Genomic DNA, 9804 nt, shown 5'->3' on the forward strand with positions numbered 1-9804 from the left:
TCTTTCTTTCTTTCTTTCTTTCTTTCTTTCTTTCTTTCTTTCTTTCTCTTCCTTCCTTCCTTTCTTTTCTTCTTTCCTTCTTCCTTTCTTTTTTCTTTTTATTTTTTCCTAAGGCCTGGCTCTTCTGTCACCCAGGCCAGAGTGCAGTGGTGCGGTCTCGGCTCACTGAGACCTCCACCTCCTGGGCTCAAGCCATTCTCCCACTCAGCCCCCTGAGTAGTTGGGACTGCAGGTACGTGCCACCAGACTTGGTTAATTTTTGTATTTTTTGTAGAGATGGGTTTCACCATGTTGCCCAGATAGATCTCAAATTCCTGAGTGCAAGCAATCCACCCGCCTTGGCCTCCCAAAATGCTAGGATTACAGGTGTGAGCCACTGCATCCTGCCAAGTCCATCACTTTTATATATCTCAGCAATAAACAAGTGGAATCTGAAACCAAAAATGCAATACCATTTACATTAGCACTCTAAAAAATAAAACACTCAGGTAGAAATCTAACAAAGTGTGTACAAGTTCTACATGAGTAAAACTAGAAAACTCTGATGAAAGAAATCAAAGAACCAAATTATTGGAGATATTCCATGTTATAAACAGAAAAATGACATTGCCAATATGACAGTTTTTTCCAATTTGACATACAGGCTCAGTGCAAACCCAATCTAAATCCCAGCAAGTCATTCTATGGATATTGACCAACTGAGTCTTAAGTTTAGATGGAGAAGCAAAAGACCCAGAAGAGCCAACACAATGTGAAAGGAGAACAAAGTTGAAGGATTGATACTACCTGCTATAAAACCATAGTAATCAAGACAGTGCTATATTATTAAAATAATAGAAAAATAGATCAGTGGAACGTAATGGAGAGCCCAGAAATAGACCCACATACTATAAATATCGTCAAATGACCTTTGATGAAGAATTAAAGGCAATACAATTGAGAAAAGAGAGTCTTAAAAATTATGTTGAAATAAACAGACATCCACATGCAGTAAATTAAGCTAGACACAGACCTTACACCCTTTATGAAAAGTAACTTGAAATGAATCACAGACCTAAAAGTAAAACACAAAGTGATAAAACTTCTAGTAGATAACAGAAGAAAATTCTAGATAGGCTAGGGTAGGTGATCGCTTCTCAGATATAAAACCAAAGACACAGTCTATAAAAGAAAGGATTGATAAGCTGAATGTCATTAAAATAAAAAATTTTTACTTCGTAAAAGTTAAGAGAATGAAAAGCCACAGACTGGGAGAAAATATTTGCAAAAGGCAAATTTGGTAAAGGACTATTATCCAAAATATACAAAGAACTTTTCAAACTCAACAATAACCCAGTTTAAAAATGGGCCAAAGACTTACAGACACCTAACCCAAGAGGACATATACGTGAAAAATGAGCATATAAAAAGATGCTCCACATAACATGTTAACAGAGAAATGCAAGTTAAACAGCAGTGATATACCACCTCATACTAGTAGAATGGCTTGATTCTAGAACACGAACAATACCAAATGCTAACAGGGATGTGGAACAGCAGAAACTCCTGCCCATCACTGAGAGAAATTCATTGCAAAGTGGTACAGCCACTTTGGAAGATGATTTAGTGATTTCTTACAAAACTAAAAATACTCTTACCTTAAAATCCAGTAATTACAGTCCTTTGTATTTACTCAAACAAGTTGAAAACATTATCTACACAAAAAAGTTCACACAGATGTTTTCAGCAGCTTTACTGATAATTGCCAACACTTGGAAACAACCAAGATCACTTTCAGTAGATAAGTCAATAAATAAATTGTGGTACATCCAGACAATAAATATTCAGTGCCCAAAAGAAATGAGCTAGCAAGGCATAAAAATACATGGAAGAAATTTAAAAGCATATTATTCAGCAAAGGAAGCCAATGTGAAAAGGCCACATACCACGTGATTACAACTCTATGACATTCTGAAAAAGGCAAAGCTAAATTAGTGATTACCAGAAATGAGACTGGAAGGAGGGATAAATAGGTGAACCAGAGGGTATTTTTAGGGCAGTGGATCTATTTTGTACACTGTAATGGTGGATACATGTCACTATACATTTGTTCAAACTCACTGAATGTAAAACACCAAGAATACACCCTAGTGTAAACTGTGGACTTCCAATTATAATGATGTATTAATGTAGATTAATCAGTTGTATCAAATGAACTACTATGGTGGTGAATTTTGATAAAAGAGGAGGCTATGTATTTGTGGAGGCTGGGGTTATGTGGGAAAACTGTGCTGAATTTTGTTGTGAATCTAAACTGCTCTAAAAAATAAAGTCTATTAAAAATATGGGTAAAAGCTATACTCTAAAATACATAAAAAATTTTTAAAAGAAAGACCTAAATGAATGGAGCAATTACATTATATTCATAGATTGTTGAAAGACTCAATGTTGTTGAAATTAAAGTGTCGATTGAATTCAATATACATCAAAATCCCAGGGGCTTTTCAGAAAAATAGAAATTTTTCTTCTGTTTTTCTAAAATTCATATGAAAAGTCAAAAGCTCTATCTGGAAATACCAACAGAATGTTATAAAAGAGCAGCAATGTTGGAGAACTTACACTACGTGAATTTAAGATTTACTTATAAAGTTATTTTAAACAAGACTGTGGTATTGGCATAAGAATAGACAATAAGTTAAACAGAATAAAACGGAGATTCTAAAAATAGACTGACGCATACATAGTCAATTGATTTTTAACAAAGGTGCCACAGTAATTCAATGGAGAAAGGTTGGACTTTTCAACAAATGATGTCAGAAAACTGGATATCCAAATGGAAAATAAAAATTAACTTCAGTCTTTAACTCAGCCACATATAAAAATTATCTCAAAATGGACAATAGATTTAAATATAAAAGCCAATGCCATAAAAATGTCTTTAAAAAAAGGGTAAGAGAAAATCTTTGTAACCTTGGAAAAGGCAAAGATTTCTAGAATACAAAAGCACAAACATAAAAAGTTGATAAATCTGACTTCATCAAAATTTGAAATGTTTTAATATTCAAAAGTCTCCATGAAGAAAATGAATAGGCAAGACAGGGGCTGGCAGAAAATCTTCACTGTTCATATATCTGAGAATAATATGTATTTTACAATATAATGGTAAAAAAATATAAATCCAGTAAGAGTGAGTAAAAAACTTGAAAGTTTTACCAAAGGTATATAAATGGTGATTAAGTCATGAAGAAATGTTCAAATGCATCAGTTCTCACGTAAATGCAAATTTAAACCGCATGAGATACCATTACACACCACTGAAACAGCTCAAATTACAAAACTAAAAATGCTCTTACCTTAAAATCCAGTAATTACAGTCCTTGTTATTTACCCAAACAAGTTGAAAACATATTATCTACACAAAAATCTTCACACACATGTTTTTAGCAGCTTTACTGATGATTGCCAATACTTGGAAACAACCAAGATCACTTTCAGTAGATAAGTCAATAAATAAATTGTGGTACATCCAGACAATAAATATTCAGTGCCCCAAAGAAATGAGCTAGCAAGTCATAAAAATACATGGAAGAAATTTAAGAGCGTATTACTCAGTAAAGGAAGCCCATATGAGAAGGCTACATACCACAGGTAGTGGCAAGGATGTGGATGTGGAGAACTATGGGAATGTAAAACTGTACATCCCTTTGTAAAACATTTGTATAGTTTCATATAAAGTTAAATGTACACCTACCATATGACTCAGCACGTTCACCTCTAGTCATTCACCTAAAAGAAAAAAATACTGGGAAGGGTATTGGGGGTTGGGGAGGAGGTGGGGATGCTTAACAGTTACAAAAAAGATAGAAGGAATAAATAAAATATACAATTTGGTAGTGCATCAGGGTGATTATAGTCACTAATAACTGAATTGTACATTTTAAAATAAAGAGTGTAATTGGATTGTCTGTAACTCAAAGGATAAGTGCTTGAGGGATGGATACCCCGTTCTCCATGATGTGCTTATTTCACGCCACTTGCCTGTATCAAAACATCTCATGTAGCGCATAAATACATATATCTACTATGTAGCCATAAAACTTAAAAACAAATAAAAATATAAAAATAATTTTAAAACTGGACAAAAAAGGAAAAACACATACATGTCCATACAAAGTTCTTTCATAGCAACTTCATTCTATAATTGGAAACGAAGTATCCAACAGGTAATTATGGAAATCCATACAAATAAATAGTATGCAATGATAACAAATGAATTCTGATATGCAACAATATGGGTAGCTCTGAAAAACATTATGCTGAGCAAATCATACCAGAAACAAAGACTTCATACTATATATTCATTTTATATGAAATTCTAATACATAGTGATAGAAATCACACTAGTGGTTGAGAATAGGGTGGAGATTACTGGGAAGAGCACAGGAAATATTCTGGGGTAATAGAATCTTCACTTTGGTGGTAGTTACAAGGGTATATAGATACGGTCAACCCTCTGTAGGTTTTGCATTCACAGATTCAACCAATCACATATTGAAAAATTAAATAACAGCACAACAGTAAAAGAATAGAAATAAAAATACAGCATAACAACCATTTACATAGCATTTGTATTGCGTTGGGCATAATAAGTAATCTAGAGATGATTTAATGTGTATGGGAAGATGTGTGTAGTTTATACAGAAATGCTACACCATTTTGTCTAAGGGAATTGAGCATCTGAGGATTTTGGTGTCTGAAGAACATTCTGTTCTTCAGACATTCCCCAGATATAGAGGGATAACTGTATATATTTGCAGTGATGGTTACATAGGAACATTTTATCATGTATAGATTATACTTCAATAAAGTTGATATGTTTAAACAGCTTTCAGCTTACTGAGAAAGATATGCATACATAATACAACATGAAATGCTAATATATATCATGATATGTTTCTAAAACCATGAGACAGTTACTCATTCCTGCAGTTATGTCATTAGATTTTTCTGTTTCCAAAATTTTTCTTTTAGAAATTCTGTCAAAAATTTATATTGAAAAATTATTAGAATTTTGTTGCTACTTTCTCAGACCTATTGCCCTGGTAATGAGAAAGTCATCTTTACCCTTTAGAGGTGCATTGGCTTCGGACCTAAAACTTCACATTTGAATTAACACGATTTTAAAAATTATTTTATGTCAAAATAAGTAACAAAGAGAATAGCAAAGCAGTTTTTGAAGGGTGTTTCGCCTTCTTTGTAGCTGTGCTCTTTATATCGGCTGTGAAGAAACAAGTTAATATCCTATTTCTCCCTATGTAGAAGAAGGATGCTTGGGGAATCACACCTGTGAACAGTAGTTTGTAGATGTGGAATCAGATCCGGAAAAGAAAAGTCAAACTCCACTGACAGATTAAATGGAAAATAAACAGGTTTGTTTAAGGTAATGACAATGAGATGGGTGTTTTGACAGGATTCATGGTGATGAAGAGTTAAAAGAGTCTTTACCCAGCTTGGGATCTGTCTTCCATCTCACCCTTAGTCCCCTAGTCTTTCACCATGTGAAGGGCAGATGGTAGATAATGTCATCATGACAAGCAGCATTTAACACACATCAGACAGTCATCAGTCTATTCCCTCATTATTAGAATCTGTACTTCACTGTATCGTTTTTAGTGGGGAACAGAATACACAACAAACAGTCCCACTAAACCAGATATCATGTACTGATTGATCTCATTTTACAATCTGGTTCTTATATGACCTTGTCTTTCTGCTCTCACTACGTGATATGGCCAGACTCTGCTCTTTGTGAGTGATAATCAGCTCTTATTTCTCCAAGGTAATATTTATAAGAATCCCAGAAAATTAAAAAATACCTACTCTTCATGAAAAAGTCAGCAGTGTTATTACTAATGACTAGTACAATTAATACATTAGCATTACAGACTGAAAGTATAGGAGACTAGAAAGCAAAGTGGTTATGCCAAAAGTTTGGGAATTGGGTTGACAGGTTTGTTTCCTGGTTTTCCTGCTTTCTAGCTTTGTGATCTTTTGAAAGCTACTTTTTCGTATTTCACATGAGAGTTCTAATATCTACTATAGGCTGTTTTTTGATGATTCAAAGAGATAAGGAATGCAAGCACTGAGGACAGTTCCTGGTACACCGTTTGATGTATAGTAGCTTTGATTTTCATTACAGATTTTATAAGGAATTCGGATTCCTGACTCCTAATGCGCATGGACAGCTCCAGCAACGGGCAAATCTTAATTTTATGCCCAAGTTTCCTTTTCTATAAATTAGAGAATGACACCTTTCCTGTCTATCCAGAGGGATCATTAAGAGAATCTAATGGGAAGGAACTCTGACACTTGCAATGGCTAATTAATAGTGTGCTCACTTTCTCTGTATCTGTGGTGGAAGTAAAGAGTGGGAGTCAGAAAAAGTGAAATTTAAAATAATTTTGTTTTTAAATTGACTCAGAGAGCATTTTAGAGAAGAGAAATGCATAACTGCATAAATTACAAAGTTTGAGTAAGACAACGAGGGTGAGAAACATGATTCTATTAAAATCAAAATAAAAAATCATGCGTTATCCTGAAAGTATACACAAATGTGAAGAATGTTGGATTCCAGGAAATTATTTTTTAAGATTATTAGGAAGTTTTACTCGGTTCTTTGGCCTACTTCACCACACACATACACGCAGGCACACACATGCGTGTGAGCGTGCACACACACACATACTCTTAATTCCATGTGATTAAGAGCTCTGTTCCTGTCATTTTCAACATGCCACTGCTTCCCAGAACTTGGGGAGGCTTTGCAAGATAGGGCTCCCTAGTTCTTAAGTGTCCCTCTTTGCATAACTCTGGTTTCTGAAGAGGTACACCAGAGGCAGAGTGCACATTGTGTCATTTTCAGGATTTATGGGGAACCAAATGCTTGAGTCAGAAGTTGCCAAGTACACATTTCATTTTGATTTAAAAGACAGTTAATGTCTAAAGTTGAAAAGAACACAAACGATTATTAATAAAATAAGTAACAGTAACTAACAGCTGAGAAGCAGATCTTTTTTACATGCAGCAGATGATGCTAATTTGCAGTTAGGTAGCTAAAGTGGGCTCCTAATAAAATGAGAATCAGTTTTCTGAATGATGGTACAGTAAGGCATTGGATTCTCTTTGAAGATAAAGAGGCAGATGGGGCATTTTGATATGTCACTGGAAAAATCATTTTCTCTAGTTGTACTATAATGTTCTGTTTATACCCCTAATTTCAGTGCCACAACGACTTGGCAAGGAGCTACAATAGCTCACAAATGAATGCTTATGGGGGCATTAAATGGTGCAGGCTTAGTTGCAGACTAGAGAAAATGAAGGGGCTGATGGTAACTGTAAATGTGGACCGTTCCAGTGAATGGTGATATATAAGACTGATGACTAATAAACATACCCTACATGGGAAACATTTGAGTGATGACATCTTTTTTCTTTCACCCTTTTAACTAGCCACAATAGCTGGGATTTTACTTAAGGAATATATGGGAAACAGACTAAGCCCCAAGGCAGATCAACCTGGCAGCTGTAGAAAGAGAAGGCTACACTTTCTCATGTGTGTTATCTGCATTTTTCTATTGATTTAACATCTGCCAGGGGATCAGTTTGGTCCCTTGCATGCTGCACATTGAATGCCCAAGTCTGGTGGACAACAGTAGCTTCCTGCTCTAAGAGAAATGAGACAGGTTATTCAACTGTGGCCATGAGGACCCTGGCTCCAGCCATGGCCATGCTGTTTGGCTTTTTGGACAAATATACCCACAAAGATTCCCTGTTATCTTAGGCACAATTCATGTCTAAACTACTTCTTTCCCTATGTCTCAACAAGGAAGATATGTGCACTTCCTTGATACTCATTCATAGGGATATTATGATGACAAGTGACCAAATTATTACAATTTTGCAAAGCATAAATCATAGTGCAAGATGTCATATTATTGGCTAATGCTATTTTGAAGCAAAGAAAGAATTTCTTTAAAACTTGTCAGTGTGATTTATTATGTCCTAATATTTGCCTGTAGATATATATTTTGGAGTGCAAAATTAGCTTGGTATGCTATTAGACTCTATTACATCACTAAGCATATTCTTACTCTTTTCATCTACTCTGTTTCCTCCTATGTTGCTGTACTAGTCCATTCTTTCTTTGTTACAAAGAAATGCCTGAAACTGGGATGTCTAATTGGCTGAAGTCTCTGCAGTCTCTACAGTAAGCATGATGCTGGCATCTGCTGAGCTACTAGGGAGGCCTCAGGAAGCTTACAGTCATGGTGGAAGATGAAGCAGGAGCTAACACATCTTATGGTTGAGAGCAGGAGCAAGAGAGAGAGTGTGAGCAAGGAGGTGCCACATACTTTTAAACAACCAGATCTGATGAGAACTCACTCACTATCATGAGAACAGCACCAAGGAGACAGTACTAAACCATGCATGAGAAAACCACCCTTATGATCTAATCACTTCCCACCAGGACCCATCTCCAACACTGGGGATTACAATTCAACATGATATTTGGGCAGGTACACATATCCAAACTGTAACAGTTGCTGAAATCAGCCTGGTGCAGTGGCATGTGCCAGCTACACAGGAGACTGAGGCAGAAGAATCACTTGAGCCCAGGTGCTCATGTCCAGCTGGAAGACAGTGAGGACCCATCTCTAAAAAATAAAATACGGCCGGGCATGGTGGCTCATGCCTGTAATCCCAGCACTTTGGGAGGCCGAGACGGGCAGATCACGAGGTCAGGAGATCAAGACCATCCTGGCTAAGATGGTGAAACCCTGTCTCTACTAAAAAAAATACAAAAAACTAGCCGGGCGAGGTGGCGGGCGCCTGTAGTCCCAGCTACTCGGGAGGCTGAGGCAGGAGAATGTTGTGAACCCAGGAGGCGGAGCTTGCAGTGAGCTGAGATCCAGCCACTGCACTCCAGCCTGGGCAACAGAGCAAGACTCCATCTCAATAAATAAATAAATAAATAAATAAATAAATAAATAAATAAACAAATAAAATAAAATAAAATACACAATTTGCTATTTCTTTCTATTTTTGAACCTAAGTTAGATGACTTCAAGCACACAGGCAAATCATTCCAGTTTTTTAAAATATTTTCAGCAACTTGCTTTTCTCTCACTAGAAAAAAAAATCACTTTAGGATAAAAAAGAACATGTACCTGTTTATCCTCTTCTGGTCATTTTAGGACCATATTCTTGGTCCTACCATCAGAGAAGGGAAGGGAGGGGGGAATCCTTTGCTCAGATATACACTTCTTCATATCAACATAAACATAAACTGTTTCTTGATTTCTATAGTACCTCAAAGTCTATGGGTCTTCTTATTTTACCTTTATTACACTCAAAGCAGATTCAAGGGTCCAGCCTCTCTATTAGAGAACTAAATGGAAGATGTTAAGGTCAGCATGACTTAACATGACAATCAGGTCAACATGACCCTTTTCAGGACTAAGTGCTAATCCTGTGGCCAGCTCAAAGAATAATGCTGTCCCCCTCCCCACAGTTCTTCCTTTCATCACATTTGTTACGAAGACAAACTGTTCTATTTAGAGTCAAGATTGCCTATTTAACGGGACGTGGAAAAAGAAATTACAAAGTTATTTAAAAAGTTCTTCCTCCCTACTCTCCATTCTCCACCATTACCCTGCCCAACTACATAAACATTAAAATCCAATCTAGCCCTCATTGTGAGACTTAGGAAGGCATGTTTCTATTGGCAACCAAGTTCCTTAACATCACTGCACACTGACTAGAAAG

The sequence above is a fragment of the Piliocolobus tephrosceles genome, chromosome 2 (genome assembly GCF_002776525.5).
Source record: "Piliocolobus tephrosceles isolate RC106 chromosome 2, ASM277652v3, whole genome shotgun sequence".
Lineage (NCBI taxonomy): Eukaryota > Metazoa > Chordata > Mammalia > Primates > Cercopithecidae > Piliocolobus > Piliocolobus tephrosceles.